Genomic DNA, 15,139 nt, shown 5'->3' with positions numbered 1-15,139 from the left:
ATCCTTCTTCTCAAAAATAACCTTACCTGAGTTATCTCAGAATGAAAAAAGCAGTTTGGATGAGCCTATAACTATAGATGAAGTTGCTAACGCCATAAAAGACCTAAAACTTAACAAAAGACCAGGCCCAGACGGCTACTCGGCTTTATACTATAAAACATTCTCAGAAATACTCTCTCCCATTCTCACTGAAACTTTTAACAAACTTCTAGATGGACATTCTTTTCGGCAAGAAACACTAATGGCAATTGTTTGTATGATCCCAAAACCCCTTTCTGATGATACTTCCTGTGTGAATTATCGGCCTATCTCTCTGTTAAACCTCGATATTAAATTATTAGCAAAAATAATAGCAAAACGCCTCAATAGCATTATAGGAAAATTAATACATAGAGATCAAGTAGGCTTCATGCCAAATAGACAGGCAGGCGATAATATACGCAGGGCAGTGTTATTGGCACATATTGCTAAAAAACGGAAAATCCCTTTATGTTTTCTATCTCTCGATATTAAGAGGGCATTTGACACAGTATCCTGGCAATATATGCAATATTCATTACAAAAATGGGGTTTTGGACCCCACTTTTTAACATGGATCAAAGCATTATATAATAAACCCAAAGCCTATATAAAATATGCTGGATACAAATTTGAAGCCTTTAATATCGAAAGAGGTACCCGACAGGGTTGCCCATTATCTCCCTTATTATTTGCCCTTATACTCGAACCCATGGCCCAATACATCAGAACAAACCAAACTATAACTGGCATTGAAGTAGGAGGTATTACACACAAATTATGTATATTTGCAGACGATATATTACTTTTTCTATCATCACCACAGGTCTCTGGTCCTAACTTAATACCAGCTCTTGATGGATTTGCAGCCCTATCCGGCCTTATGATTAATCCTAAGAAATGCCTAGTGCTTAATATTTCACTCACAAACATGGAATTGATCCCGGCTAGGGCTGCACTCCCATTTACATGGGCAGAAAAATCAATCCCATATCTTGGAATTCATTTAACAGCATCTCATTCTGACTTATTCTCAACCAATTATTCTCCTGTATTAAGACAGATCACAAATCTAATAAAACAATGGTCGCAACTTCCTTTATCCTGGATAGGGAAGATTAATGCAATCAAAATGACTATTCTACCCAAATTGCTTTATCTATTCAGAGTCCTCCCTATTCCAATTCCTTCCTATTTTTTGAGAATAGTACAAAAAAGAGCAACTTCGTTTATATGGGGCTCTTCTAAACCACGTATACCTATACACACACTACATCTTCCCAAAAATAAAGGAGGCCTGGGATACCCTAATTTTACTAACTACTACAGAGCAGCACATTTGGCCATTCTGTCCAAATACCATGCAAAAACAGGAAATCCCATTATGGGTATTTATAGAGGCTTCAGAAAATGACCCTCTATTAATATCAAATTTATTATGGCTTGATCCTAAAGACCGCTTTAAAATTCATAATCCCATAACTAAACACTTCTTATCTCTCTGGGATAAACTAAAAACCAAATATCAGTTACAATCTCCACACAATCCTCTCCTTTCTTTTATCAGAAATCCGGCCTTTTATCCGACATGGATCTACCCAAATTCTTTTAAAGCTTGGACAACATCAGGCATTCAGACACTAAATTACTTCATAGCATCTAAATCATTCCTTTCATTCCCATCGCTTAGAGAAAAATATGATCTACCAAACTCTGAGATATTTAGATATCTCCAAATCAAAAATTTCTATACACCATTCCTAAAGGGGGATACACCATTATCCCAATTATCCATTTTTGAATCAATCTGTACAAAAGATCCATTTGCTAAAGGTACAATTTCATCACTTTATAATCAATTATATGGAGTAGCAAATCTTAATAGACCCTCTTACGTTCAGAGGTGGGAGGAGGACCTGGGACGAACTTTAGAAGACACGGACTGGTCTAACATATGGCTCACATCTAAGTCATCTTCACCCAACATCTTAGCACTGGAGACAAATTATAAAGTCCTAACTCGCTGGTACCTTGTACCCGCTAGAGTGGCAAAATATTCACCTAATACCTCAGCTCTTTGTTTTCGAGGATGCCCAGAAATAGGCACATATTTACACATATGGTGGACGTGCCCAGTAATCCAAACCTTCTGGAAGGAAGTCTTCGTGATTGCATCTAAAATATTCAAAAAAATAATACAACCAGATCCATATTTAACTTTACTTAATCTAAAACCGGAATGGTTAACACTCTCTCAATTCAAACTTATGATCCAACTAATAACGGCTGCAAAACAAACAGTGGCCAAGGCATGGAAATCTCCTACATTGGTACTAGCAGAAACAATTCACAGAATGAATAATACAATGTCCCATGCTAAGATGGTAGCCATCGATCAAAATCAAATTCCAAAATTTGAAAAACTTTGGCATCCTTGGATAAAACAACAGTTCCTGTCAAACTTCAATGACTCTGTCCTGTTGCCATGGTAACAGATTAAATGACTTACAGAGACACCCATTCTAAGGCTTCAAAGAGAACTAAAAAGAATAATAAACTGACGAGCGGGACAACCTTGTGGACCATACCTCTACCTTTCAACCCTTTTTCTTCTTTCTCTTTCCTTTTCTCCACCTTACCATTAAAGCTCATTTTCAGAATTTATATGACCTATATACACTCTACTTGTAAACAATATGTATAGTAGGTATAAATCATTTAAATACCTACAAAAGTAACTAAGGAAATGATATATATCTTTAATTTAGGTTTACGTGAACCCAATGTTTAATATTTGAAATTTCATTATATTTACCTATATAAACCCTACTGTAAAACAATGAGCTTACTTTATAGATCCTTGTAAACTTACTTTATGTATCTTTATAACATTGTATACTCAATAAACTTCTTTTGACAAGGAAAAAATAAGACAACAGTAAAGTTAGCCTTTATAGGTAATACGTACTCTTGCAAATGTATACTGTCCAAACCGAAATCAGCCTACTTTTTTCTCACAAACCTTAACTAAACTGTCACATTTCGCCAAGGGTCTTACTATCTTATTAACTATCTTATTAACATGCCTCTAGACCCAACAATAGACACATCCCAAGGCCGCTCTATTTCATTCAAACACCTGAAATTTGTCAAAAAGAGGCTTTTAAACCTTCAACTAATGGATGTTTGGAGCCTCCTTCATCCCAAGGAGAGGGATTATTCACATTTCTCTACAACACACCAATCATATTCCAGAATAGATAATATATTCCTAGATCACTTCCATCTTCCTCTCTTACAGTCTACTCACATAGGTACTGCGTCTATATCAGACCACGCACCTGTTTCAATGACGTTGACCATGCCTTCCTTAACATGCCGCACTAATAACTGGAAACTTAATGATTCCCTTCTTTCTAATGAAGCTGAGGTTTCCATGTTGAACTCCTATTTGTTGCAATACTTTAAGGAAAACAAAACCTCTGACACCTCTCCCTCTATTGTTTGGGAAGCTCATAAGGCTACTATTAGAGGTAGTATACTAAACTGTACTACTATACTATACTATTGAGCTAGGTACTAAAAAAAAAGGAGCATAGTCAACAAATTAAACAGGTTTTACAACAAATAGCTGATCTTGACAAGCAACATAAACTCTCTTTACATATTGAGCACCTTCAATCCCTCACACTTAAACGTGAGGAATTGAAGTCCCTTCTCAATTTAGACACTAAGAGAAAATTTCAGCGCATATCTCAGAAATTTTATGAATGGGGGAACAAACCAAGTAAACAACTAGCTAAATCACTAAAAGCTAAACAGTCGCAATCATTTATCTCCAAAATCAAACTTTCAACAGGTGAGTTTGGTCATGCAACTCCAGACATTGCTAAAGCCTTTAGAGAGTTCTATGCGGACCTCTACAATGTCAAAAATGAGCTAGCCTCTCTGCCTCAGAAAGAGAGGTAAAGCCGCATGCTCTCCTACTTGAAAGAAGCCAACCTACCTAAATTGCCCGTGTCCGTCCTTAGAGAAATGGAAGAGGATTTCACGGTTGAGGAATTTCAGGCCGCTTTGAAATCTTCCCCCTCCGGTAAAGCACCCGGACCTGATGGGTTCACTATTTTATACTACAAAACATTTAACGACACTTTGATCCCCCGTCTCACAGCTTATGCAAAATCAATCTCTCATTCCTCAGGCTTACGTCCAGAATCCCTCTCGACTCACATCACTGTCATTCCTAAACCCGATAAGGACCCCACCCTCTGTAACAGTTTTAGGCCGATATCACTAATAAATACTGATATTAAATTATTTGCTAAAGTAATGGCAAATCGCCTGCTCCCCCTATTACCCAGTTGGATCTCTGCAGACCAATCAGGTTTCATACCTAATAGAGAAGCAAAAGATAGCTCCCTTAGGGCAGTCTCCCTGATCCAGTATGTTCACAGATGTGCCCAGCCCACCCTACTCCTTTCCACTGATGCTGAAAAAGCTTTTGATAGGGTGGACTGGGACTATCTTAAGATGACCTTGCGACATTTTGGATTGGGACCTAAGATGTGCCATCGTATTTCATCTCTCTATTCTAACCCCACAGCACAAATTCGTATTAATGGGACGTTGAGTGACCCTTTCGTCCTACATAATGGTACCAGGCAGGGATGTTCCCTGTCCCCTCTCCTATTCGCTATTACCTTAGAACCCTTCCTAGCTACAATTAGGAATAATGTTAATATCCATGGCATACAAATAGGTAACAGCTCCCACAAATACGCAGCTTATGCTGACGACATACTATTTTTTATTCAGCAGCCACGCATATCAATACCTAATTTAATGTCGGCATTTTCCACCTTTCAATCAATCTCTAACTTCAAAATTAATTTATCCAAATCAGAAATTTTAATCATTAACAACCCCAAGTCCGAGGCGCTTTCCCTGAAACCCCTCTTTCCCTTTAAATGGGTGCCCAAATGTATGAAATACCTGGGTTTCTACATCACTTCTAATCCTCACTCTCTTTTCCGGCATAATTATATCCCCTTGCTAAACAGGATTAGGGATGACCTACGAAAATGGACCAGCCTATCACACACCTGGTTAGGGAAAGTAAACATCATTAAAATGAATATACTACCCCGCATTCTCTTTATTTTTCAAATGCTCCCACTGGGTATACCTGTGGGGTTCTTCACCAATTTGCAAACCTTGATCTCTCGCTTTATTTGGAGGGACAGTCATCACAGGATATCTAGAGAGCTATTATTTCACTCCAAATGTTCTGGGGGACTTGCACTTCCTAATTTTAAGGCATACTATCAAGCGGTTGTCTTGTCCGGATTAGCTGACTGGAAATATGCTTTTAATTCAAAATTGTGGGTACAACTTGAATATTTTTTAAGTGGTGTAGATCTCTCATTAGTTCCCTGGATACCCATACTTATAGGGATCTTGCTCGAAATACTTCAGTACTCACCATATCCTCATTAGATATATGGGATGCCCTATATAAGAAATTCTCATGGGAATATGATTCACCTTTAATGCCTCTCCTCAACCATAAATATTTTTTGCCAGGTTTTAAATCATGGAGTTCAGAAGAGCCTCTCCTATTACATCATGTTCTCAGTGGCAACACACATAAACCATTACAGGTGATCCTTGACCATAAACCCATTACATTTCTTGATAAATATTGATTCAACCAACTATAACGCTTTTTAAGTTCCCTTCCTCATCCGCTTAGAGGCCTACAAGATTTAAATAGCATAGAAGAGATATTTCACCCAAAAGACCCCCCTCTACATGGTATTTCTCTTTTCTATAAAGCTCTTATTGCTCTTCAAAATCCCACCTATCCACCTTTCCTGGCTAAATGGGAAATAGATCTGGGCTTCCCTCTCACGGACAAACATAAGGACAAGGTCTTACAATTAGCTCACACCTCTTCCCTTGCCTCAAAAATGGCAGAGGTCAACTATAAATTAATCACCAGGTGGCATTACACTCCTGCTAGACTACACCAAATGTTCCCCGCCAGTTCCCCATTATGCTGGAGGAACTGTGGGAACAAAGCTACTCATGCACATATCTGGTGGTTTTGCTCACTCATTCGACCCTTTTGGGCTGCCATTTGCAATCTGATCTTACAGATCTCTGATGTCAATCTACCCAATGATCCATGGACTATTCTTTTCCGTGCCACTAAAGTCCCCATAGGCTCATATAAATGTTCACTCATTCCCCACCTATTGAACACAGCCAAAGCTCTAATTCCTACTTTATGGGGCCAACCAACTATCCCATCTATAAAAGTCTGGCTACAAAAGGTAGATGAAGTTCATCTCATGGAGAATATTACCCACAACATTAAAGGTACTTCCAAGAAGCATTCGTTAACCTGGGCACCCTGGGTGAAATTCCAGTCCACTTCCTCCTATAAGGACATTATAATGCAAACCCCTTAAGCCTATCAATGAAGTTTTGCTATTTAAATTCCATTATCTCAAGATTTTTCAACATATTGACAAGCATGCCAACAACCCCCTCCCCTCCCTTCCCCCACTCTTTAGTCCACACCCTATCTATCATCCCTCTTCCTTTATTTATCTTCTTTCCTTTCATCTATTTTTCCTTACTCCCCTTTTTCTACTCCTTTTCTTTCATCTTTCACTTTAAATTAAAGCAATGTATTTTCTTTCTTATGTTTTGATTCATTTGCTCGCTTAGAAAGTAACCTCTGTCTATTTATTCATTTGATTCGCTTATATTTCCTCTTTCGAATTTTCAGGGACATTTATTCGCCTCTGGACAAAAGTTGTTAATTTGTGAGCATTGAAACTTATGCTGTTTTTCCACCAAGAATGTATCTTTATTGTGGTATATACATACCTTTTCTATATTTTTCTTTAATAAAGATTTATTAAACAAATAAACAGTAAAGTTAGCCCAATTTTTTTTATATTGTGAAAGATAACGTTATGCTGAGTAAATTTATACCCAACATGTCACGCTTCAAAATAGCGCGCACTCGTGGAATGGCGACAAACTTTTAGCCTTAAAAATCTACATAGGCGACGTTTAAAAAATTCTACAGGTTGCATGTTTTAAGTTACAGAGGAGATCTAGGGCTAGAATTATTGCTCTCGCTCTACCAATAGCGGCGATACCTCACATGTGTGGTTGAACACCATTTTCATATGCGGGCACTACTCACGTGTGTGTTCAGTTCTGCATGCAAGCTCGTTGAGACGGGGCACGTTTAAATTTTTTTTTTTTTTTAATTTATTTTACCTTTTATTTTTTATTCTTACACTGTTTTTTTTTTTTAAAAATGTCACTTTTATTCCTATTACAAGGAATATAAACATCCCTTGTAATAGAAAAAAGCATGACAGGACCTCTTAAATATGAGATCTGGGGTCAAAAAGACCTCAGATCTCATATTTAGACTAAAATGCAAATAAAAAAAAAAATTGTCATTTAAAAAAATTATTTAAAAAAAAATGTCCCTTTAAGAGCTGTGGGCGGAAGTGACATTTTGACGTCGCTTCTGCCCAGCAATTGTATGGAGATGGGTGGGGGCCATCTTCCCCTCACTTGTCTCCATACCCAGCTACTGACAGGACGCAATCACCTTCGCTGCTTCCGACCGCTCTGGTAAGAGGCGGAGGGGGGCCCTCTCCTGCCACTGATAAAAGTGATCTTGGTGCCAATCCATCGCAAAGGCCACTTTTATCTTGTAGCGGACCGCCCGCTGAAGACAAGGATACCAGGGTTATGGCAGCTAGTTGCTGCCATAACAAAGATTTCCTCCTTCAAACAGCCGCCGTATAACAACGGCGGGCGGTCCATAAGTGGTTATGGAAACCTACCATTACCCCTTAGTAAGACTGAGGGTGTACCTGGATGACTCAACCTTTCTATTAACTTATCAACCCAGGACCTGGGATAAGCATCACATTTGGATATTTTAATTAGTTTCCTGAAGACATTGCAGAACTTCAAATTGCCACCTGGCTTGGGAATGAGGTCTATGGGATTTGACTACTCGCTATTAGATTGCACTATAGCCCTAAGGGCTAACATTTTATGTACCTTTTCTGAAATGTCTTTTCCTGGATCTCAAGGTACCCAATGAGGTTTTTACTTTACTTTGATGCAAGGTTTAGTCACAATGTGGTGATATGTTATGTTAGTTTGACCAGGTAAATCTGAAAACACTTCTGAATTTTTCTGCAAGAAATCTCATGTCCAGAATTTGAGTAGCAGCCAGGGTCTTTTACATTCTAATCTCTGGTATACCTTTTGCTGGTAAAAGAGCCTCCTGATCCTTCCAGGGTTAGGTTATATATTTAGAAGGACTTTCTCTTTCTCTTCTCAGGTGTAAATAAAGAGAGAGAAAAAGAGAGAGGGCCCCAAGCATCAGTCAGAATCACATATATAAAGGGGTGTGCACAGCTGAGAAAAATAATGAGGTCTGGACCTAGGGAAAGAGGCTTATTGCCACCCAAAGCTCTGCAAAGTCTCTGGGAATCAGGACTCAGAACAGAGCTGAATGACTTCTAACATTTTTTTCCTGACACCCAGAGAAAAATTATGACAGGGGAAGGGCCTCCAGCAGATTGACAGCCTTAGCTCTGTTCCTGTGGGCAGAGTAAAGGGGATGTGTCTTTTCCCACCAATCAGCTCTCAGACCTTTCCCCACTGAGGCCTGCAGAGTGTCATTTCAGCTCTCTGCTCCCTTTTTTCTGAACTCTCAGACAAGCTTATAAATTCAGCAGTTTGAACAGCTGTAGAGAAGAGAAGACAGCAGATAAACAGATAAAGCTTATGTAGAATGATTTATTTCTCCAATGCATATCACATGAAGATAGTCCCTTCACTGAGTATATGTAAGGGTTTACAACTATGTGTTTGTCCCAAATCCAGGCTGTTTGGAGTTTGGGAAATGGACCAATTAAATGGCCAGATTTCTCCAGTTCTCCTGCCCTAACCTCTAGCTTCTCTGCCTGGAAGTCATTTATATAGTGGGAGTATTTACCCCCACTAAACAAAATCTTTCAGCTGGCTGTGTTTCTGGCCAGAGAGCTGCCATTTGTGGGGACAGCCCAGTGGAAGAGGATTATCATACACCAACCCTATCTATGGATCAGATACATGTTTACATTTATGTTATTACCTGTTTATTTGGCAATACCATTGTCATTACTGAAGATAAAAAGTATTTTACATATTTTTTAAGGACAAGCAAGACTTTCTTTTTGTAATGTAGAGTTTAATTTACTAAAGACAAATATACTGTGCACTTGGAGTACACTGCAAGTGCAGATGGCTCTAGATCTGAGGGGAAGCTCTGAAATGAGGGGAAGCTCTGCTGATTTCTTTCACCCAATCATGTGCAAACGAAAATACTGTTTTTTTTTTATTTCTCTCGCATGTTCCACTCAGATCTAGAGTGACTGGACTTGCAGTGAACAAACTATTTACCTTTAGTAAATAAACCCCATTGTCTTGCAAAAATTATTTTCATGCAATCCATAGAAAAAAAAGTAACAAAACTAAAAAAAAAAAAAAAAAAAGATACACTTTTTTCTTTGACCAGTGTTAGGTTAAAAATTGTGTTCCTTGTAGATTTGTTTATTTTTAAATTTGTTCTGTTTAAAGAGACACAGGGAAGGGTACTAATTAAAGTAGCCAAGGTTGGACTTTATAGGCATGAAAACAATGGAAAAGTAACAAAAACTAATATTCATAACATTTATTGAAAAAAGTACATAGTATAAACTCAGTGTTCAAAAAGATAAAAAACATGAAAAATGATACAGTAAGTACAGTAGGCCCTTGTATGTCTACACGTTTCGCCGTGAGGCTTCTTCAGGACACGTTCAAGGTTCAGGGACGTAACAAAAGAAAAGAAAGAGCAAGACTCACTGTCTTTAAATTGGTTAGGCCTCATGTATAAGATCCCCGTGGTAGAAAATTCTCCAAAATTATGGAATGTTTGATATAAATAGTTTATATGCTTTTAAAACATATCTGTATCAGGGGCAAGTGTGTGTCTTGTATCCAAAGAAGGAAAGACCGTCAGGACAGCAATATTGAGAAATCCAGTGTAACAACAATGGGATATGCCTTAGTAAGTTTAAGCACTGCTAGAGGCATGTAATAGAGCCCTTTCTAGCATGCAGTACGTGAAGATATATACAACCCCTGGAAAAAATTATGGAATCACCAGTCCCTGAGGATGTTCCTTCAGTTGTTTATTGTTGTAGAAAAAAAGCAGATCACAGACATGGCCAAAAACTAAAGGCATTTCAAATGGCAACTTTCTGGCTTTAAGAAGCACTAAAAGAAATCAAGAAAAATAATTGTGGTGGCCAGTAACAGTTATGCCCCGTACACACGGTCGGACATTGATCGGACATTCCAACAACAAAATCCTAGGATTTTTTCTGACGGATGTTGACTCAAACTTGTCTTGCAACACACGGTCACACAAAGTTGTCGGAAAATCCGATCATTCTGAACGCGGTGACGTAAAACACGTACGTCGGGACTATAAACGGGGCAGTAGCCAATAGCTTTCATCTCTTTATTTATTCTGAGCATGCGTGGCACTTTGTGCGTCGGATTTGTGTACACACGATCGGAAATTCCGACAATAGATTTTGTTGTCGGAAAATTTTATAGCCTGCTCTCAAACTTTGTGTGTCAGAAAATCTGATAGAAAATGTGTGATGGAGGTCCTATCAGACATTTTCTGTCGGAAAATCCGACCGTGTGTACGGGGCATTAGATTTATAGAACAAGCACAGGGAATAAATTATGGAATCACTTAACTCTGAGGAAAAAATTATGGAATTATGAAAAACAAACAAACAAAATAACACTCCAACACATCACTAGTACTTTGTTGCACCACCTCTGGCTTTTATAACTGCTTACAGTCTCTGAGGCATTGACTTAATGAGTGATAAACAGTACTCTTCATCAATCTGGCTCCAGCCTTCTCTGATTGCTATTGCCAAATCATCTTTGCAGGTTGGAGCCTTCTCATGGACCATTTTCTTTAACTTCCACCACAGATTTTCAATTGGATTGAGATCCGGACTGTTTGCAGGCCATGACATTGACCTTATGTGTCTTTCTTTAAGGAATTTTTTCAGTTTTTGCTCTATGGCAAGATGCATTATCATCTTGATAAATTATTTCATCATCCCCAAACATCCTTTCAATAGATGGGATAAGAAAAGTGTCCAAAATTTCAATGTAAACCTGTGCATTTATTGAAGATTTAATGACAGCCTTCTCCCCAATGCCTTTACCTGACATGCAGGCCCATATCATAATTGACTGTAGAAATTTGCATGTTTTCTTCAGACAGTCGTCTGCATAAATCTCATTGGAACAGCACCAAACAAAAGTTCCAGCATCATCACCTTGCCTAATGCAGATTCGAGATTCATCACTGAATATGATTTTCATCCAATCATCCACAGTCCGCGATTGCCTTTCCTTAGCCCATTGTAACCTTGTTTTTTTGTGTTTAGGTGTTAGAGATGGCTTTCTTATAGCTTTTCTGTATGTAAGTCCCATTTCCTTTAGGCGGTTTCTTACAGTTCGGTCACAGATGTTGACTCCAGTTTCCTCCCTTTTGTTCCTCATTTATTTTGTTGTACATTTTCTGTTTTCAGGGCATATTGCTTTAAGTTTTCTGTCTTGACACTTTTATGTCTTCCTTGGTCTACCAGTATGCTTGCCTTTAACCACCTTCCCATGTTGTTTGTATTTGGTCCATGTTTTAGACACAGCCGACTGTGAACAACCAACATCTTGTGCAACACTGCGTGATGATTTACCCTCTTTACCTACATACTAACAAGCACATTTAATCTGATGCAGGTGTTATTGTTTGTAATGAAAATTTACAGGGTGATTCCATAATTTTTTCCTCAGAATTGAGTGATTCCATAATTTATTCCCAATGCTTGTTCTATAAATCTAACTGTTACTGGCCACCACAATTATTTTTCTTGATTTCTTTTAGTGTTTGTTAAAGCCAGAAAGTTGCCATTTGAAATGCCTTTAGTTTTTGGCCATGTCTGTGATCTGCTTTTTTTTCTACAACAATAAACAACTGAAGGAACATCCTCAGGGACTGGTGATTCCATAATTTTTGCCAGGGGTTGTATAACATTTGGTGACATATATTTAACAATGTGAATATGGAATGATATAAGGTGCTGGGTCCTGAAGAAGTGGCTTGGGGCCATACAATGCATAGACCCAACCATACCATATCATATCCATGTGAAAGATATGTCAGAAACACATTGTTATACAATCATTACTCTGAAAATGTAATGTGTATGTAGCTCTGTTTTTATATATTTTGAAGGATGATCATTATATGACATCCCTCGTGTGGGTTTTTTTGTAAATAAATAAATATTATCCTTTTACACTTGTATGCATATGTATAATAATAATTATACATTTATACTTTTATTATAATAATAATAAAGGATTTTCTTGCAATTGGTTGTACTATTAATGCAACACACAAAAAATAAAAATAAAAATAACAAAAACCAAAAACTACACTCTTTTGTTAATTACCCTGCCCCTGTTATCTTATATTAGACCATGGCTCACACAATTCACATGGTAGCCTCCTACTGGAGAGGCGTTCAGAACATTATGCCATCTTATCATGAGTGTCCTTATCTATGAGTGAATTGTCCCTAAGGGCTGCATCTGCCAGTTCATGAATTTATGCAAATAGGAGTCATTCATTTGTCCTCTGAGGAAAAACCCAGACAATGTATTCTTGACCTTTGCCTTTACTGTAGATCCCAGGGACATTTTCTTCTCAACTGCCCCATCAAGCCAGGAAAAGCCAGGGGACCAGAGGGAACTTAAACTGTTCCTCTTGTTCCAGCTGTTATTTCCTTCTGGCGCTGCTAGTATCTTCATGGATCTAGCCTTGTCTCATATTCTCAAAATTCCACCTACCAGTGGAGTGTTCTTTTTTAGTTGCCTTTGACAACTCTCCATTGTCAAGTCAGTCACATTACAAACCCCAAATCAAGAGTCAGGGCCTTGCATTAAGAAAATATTTTGTTCTATATCATCTCTTATCCTGCTTACCCCTTGATTCTAGGCCAGTGTGACTGCAATCTCACAACCCCTGGAAAAATCTCCTCATGATCCAAGCACTGCTTAAAGACTTTCCTGAAGGAACACATCCTTGTTGCTTTTGTGAGTACCTCTTCTTTTCTGGCCTGTTGTTCTGATTATACAGATCTCTTCTGTGAGAAGACTGCCATTATTTTACCAGACTTACAACTGTCCCATTGATCTCATAGTAGTTACAGTACTTCTCCACCCAAAGGCTGATTCTACCCCTCTCTAAGCCTGGTAATCAAGCTATGAAGGAATACATTGAAGATAATCTCAGAAATAGGTTTATTTGACCATCTATGTACTTAACCTGCAGCACAAGATTCCACTTCATCTTAAAAAAAAATAATACCTTATGTCCCTGCATAGATTACAGGGGCCTCAACAAAATAACAATTATTCTTTTCAATTGATCACATGACTGTTTAGCGTTATCCAGGATGCTCAGATATTCTCCAAACTGGACCTTAGAGGAACTTACAATCTAATTTGCATTTGCCTGGGTGCTGAAAGGAAGAGGGTCTTTAAAAATTTTGAGGATCATCACAAGTAGGGATGAGCTGAACACTCCCCAGTTCTTTTCGCACCAGAACCTGCGAACGGACCGAAAATTTGCACGAACGTTAGAGCCCCATTGACGTCTATGGGACTCGAACGTTCGAAATCAAAAGTGCTCATTTTAAAGGATAATTTGCATGGTATTGTCCTAAAAAGGGTTTGGGGACCCGGGTCCTAACCCAGGGGACTTGTATCGATGCAAAAAAAACTTTTAAAAACGTCCGTTTTTTCGAGAGCAGTGATTTTAATGATGCTTAAAGTAAAAAAAAAAAAAAAGTGAAATATTCCTTTAAACATTGTACCTGGGGTGTGTCTATAGTATGCCTGTAAAGTGGCGCATGTTTCCCGTGTTTAGAACAGTCCCTGCACAAAATGTCATTTTTAAAGGAAAAAATCTCATTTAAAACTGCTTGCGGGTTTAATGTAATGTCGGGTCCTGGCAATATGGATGAAAATCAGTGAGACAAACGGCATGGGTATCCCCCAGACCATTACCAGGCCCTTTGGGTCTTGTATGGATATTAAGGGGAACCCCGCACCCAAATTAAAATAAGGAAAGGTGTGGGGCCACCAGGCCCTATATACTCTGAACAGCAGTATACAGGCGGTGCAAACAAGACAGGGACTGTAGGTTTGTTGTTAAGTAGAATCTGTTTGTAATTTTTAACGGGTACATTTTTAACGTGTTTAGCTCCAGCCAAAAAATCTTTTTTAAGCTTTTTGGAAAACATAGGGAAGGGTTATCACCCCTGTGACATTTGTTTTGCTGTCTTTCCTCCTCTTCAGAAGATTTCACCTCACTTTTTGTCCCAATGACAAATGTTTTTTGAAAATTTGGGGTTTTTTGTGGAACAAGGATTGGAAAGCATCAGTGGAAAGGAGAAATGTTTTTCCCATATTAACTCTTACAGGAGAGAATTTCCCTTCCTAGGGGTAGATTTCATCTCACTTCCTGTTGTCTCCTTCCGTTTGCAAGTAGGAGTCGTTTGTAAGTTAGATGTTTGAAAGTAGGGGCCTGCCCTATATACTCAGCAGAAATTTGGGCCTTAGGTGTTGTTGTGGCCACAAGACTGTAAGCCCTCACAAGGCCCTGCTGTGAAATATTAGATCAAGAATTGTAATTACATGCCCCTGTTGAACAAGGGCAGAAAAATTGGGCCTTTGGTGGTGGTGGTGCCACAACACTGTAAGTCCTCACTCGCTCTTGGTGGGTGCAGAAATGGGCCCTGCTGTGAAATATTAGATCAAGAATTGTAATTACATGCCCCTGTTGAACAGGGGCTGAAAAATTAGGCCTTAGGCACTGGTGCTGGTGCCACAACACTGCAACCCCTCACAGATACTCTAGTTGGAATGCAGAAATGAGCCCTGC

The sequence above is a fragment of the Aquarana catesbeiana genome, linkage group LG05 (assembly GCF_042186555.1).
Source record: "Aquarana catesbeiana isolate 2022-GZ linkage group LG05, ASM4218655v1, whole genome shotgun sequence".
Lineage (NCBI taxonomy): Eukaryota > Metazoa > Chordata > Amphibia > Anura > Ranidae > Aquarana > Aquarana catesbeiana.
The sequence above is the reverse complement of the archived record's forward strand: the minus strand, read 5'-3'. Positions refer to the sequence as shown.